The 2,504-nt window shown below is 43.7% G+C and overlaps 1 non-coding gene across 1 annotated transcript; it reads right to left on the minus strand.

The window, feature by feature from the left end:
• Positions 1-709: 709 nt before the first annotated feature.
• Trnat-ugu (transfer RNA threonine (anticodon UGU)) lies at positions 710-784 on the minus strand. Its single transcript has one exon. It is a non-coding gene; the product is annotated as a tRNA-Thr (tRNA).
• Between the last annotated feature and the right edge of the window lie 1,720 nt (positions 785-2,504).

Consider the following 2,504-nt stretch of genomic DNA (forward strand, 5'->3'; position numbering starts at 1 on the left):
AAATGCTTAACTCTGTTTTCATATCTTACTGTACTAAGGAAAACCTAAGAGCAGTACCCAATGTAATTCTCGTATCACTAAAAAGACGACTAAAATATATAATAGTATCAGTTGCGTTGAGAAACAGCTGAAATCGTTAAAACTAAACAACGCGCAACGGCCTGATGGAATCCTTGTCAGATTCTATATAGAATTTGCGGCTGAATAGCCCTTTTTTTAAAACTATAATATAGCAAATACCCCGGAACAAAAAATTATGTGCAATGATCGGAAGACAGCACAAATTACACACATCTACAAGAAGCACAGGTTCCCATCAGATCACCGAAGTTAAGCGTTGTCGGGCTCGGTTAGCACTTGGATGGGTCACCGCTGGGTCTGCCGAGTGCTGTTGGCAAGCAGAGTGCATTCAGCCCTTATGATGCTAATTGAGGTGCTACTTGATTGAGAAGTATCTGCACCAGTCACGAAAAGTGACAACGGCCCGGAAAGCCGTGTGCTGACCACATGCCCCACCGTAACTGCATCCGGTGACGCCTAAGAGCTGAGGGTGACACGGCGGCCGGTCGGTACCATTGACTCATCAAGGCCTGCTCGGACGGCGTTTGTTTTGTTTTTTTACAAGAAGACAGTATAAGCGATAATTAAATGAAGACCCTAAGCTGTCGACAGGCGTTGATATACATCAAAGGGGACAGTGGAAAACGTGTGCCCCGACCGGGACTCGAACCCGGGATCTTCTGCTTACATGGCAGAAGCTCTATCCATCTGAGCCACCGAAGGCACAGAGGATAGTGCGACTGCAGGGATTTATCCCTTGCACGCTCCCCGTGAGACCCACATTCCCAACTTAATGTCCACACACTACATTCGTAGTGACCCTACCCATTACACTCATTACTCGCGACAGACAATCTTACCGAGTCCCGTAAGAGTTCGGGCAATGCGTGTGCATCCAGCACAGAAGAAGAAGGTCAATAGCCGGTTAGCCTTAACTATATGAAGATGGTATCTGTTCTTTCGGACATGTCCGAAAGAACAGATACCATCCAAATACAGACAGTATAAGTGATCGACAATCCATTTGTTGTGGAGTCTTAGAACGTATTCTGAGCTCATATGCAATGAGATATCTCGAGCAGAATAACCTCTCCCTTCCCAATCAGCATCTATTCCGAAAACATTGATCATGTGAAACACAATACGCGGCATTTGTCACACTACGTCCTGAAAGCCATGGTTCAAGGTAAGCAGGTAGATGCAATGGTTCTTAGCTTCAAGAAGGGAACTGATTCAACATCAGATGTAAGATTATTATCGAAAGTACGACCACGACACAAAGCGAGATGTCTCACTGGATTAAGGCCTTATTGATTGGAAGGATGCAGCATGTTACCTGGAAAGGGGAGTTATCGACAGATCCTAGTAAATTCAAGCAAGTATATTGAGTCTATTGGTGTCATGTTGTATATCAATGACTTTGCAGACAATATTAAAAGTAACCTCAGACTTTTCACAAATGATGCAGTTATCTATATCAGAGGATACTGAACGTACAGAAAGAAGGACAGGAAGAATAGTCGTAGGTTGTCCACGGGAGAATGTTTCGGAGATTCTGAAGAACTAAACTCGTAGACGCTTGATGATAAACGCAAGCTACGTAAGGGAACCTACTTGCAAAGTTTCAGGAACCAGCTGTATGTGTTGAATGTAGGAATGTACTGCACCCAATACGTATCGATCCTGTAGGGATCGCGACACTAGACAAATTACGGTGCCGCCCACTGAGGCGTTTAAGCACTCATTCTTACCGAGCTCCATACGTGACTGGAACGGAAAGGAGCCGCATTAACAGGTAAAATGGAACATGACCTCTTCCATGCGCTTCACAGTAGTTTGTTACGGATATATATGTAGACAGAAGATGAGCCTTGCTACCCACTCTTCAGAGATTCTCCTAACGTGTGCGCAACAACACAGTAGTCGCCGCATTGGGTATGATTGGATACCGGTTACTGAAGTTCCTGATTCAGTCCGACCATTTAATTATCATGATGTTGCGCAGCCATTTTTAGATGGAAACGGGCCAGGGCTCGTGTGAGCCCATGGTGCTAAGCCCAAGTTTCACAAGAATACAGAAGATTCTGGAGCACTGTTGCCATATATGCAGGAATTTGGGTAGCCAGTTTAATATCGTGGGAGTGAAACGTTTTTGGGTATTAACTTCCCAAAAGATGAAGAAGTAGTGGTAATCCTGCGATCAATTTCAGCATCATGATCATTTCCCTACGTTAAGAAGCTCCATAAAATATTTATAGTAATCAATATGCTTCGAAGTACATCCAGCAAGATGTAAATTAAGTGGCTGAATGATGTGAGATGAGTGCACTGCCATAATTTCATTCTTGATGACGCCTATTTTGAAATTAAATCTCCGACAAGCCTGGTAAAACAAACAGCGTGTCCAAAAATTAACTATCGATTTCGTAGAAAACGGTTATGTG

This window comes from Schistocerca nitens, chromosome 2 (genome assembly GCF_023898315.1).
Source record: "Schistocerca nitens isolate TAMUIC-IGC-003100 chromosome 2, iqSchNite1.1, whole genome shotgun sequence".
In the NCBI taxonomy this organism is placed as follows: Eukaryota; Metazoa; Arthropoda; class Insecta; order Orthoptera; family Acrididae; genus Schistocerca; species Schistocerca nitens.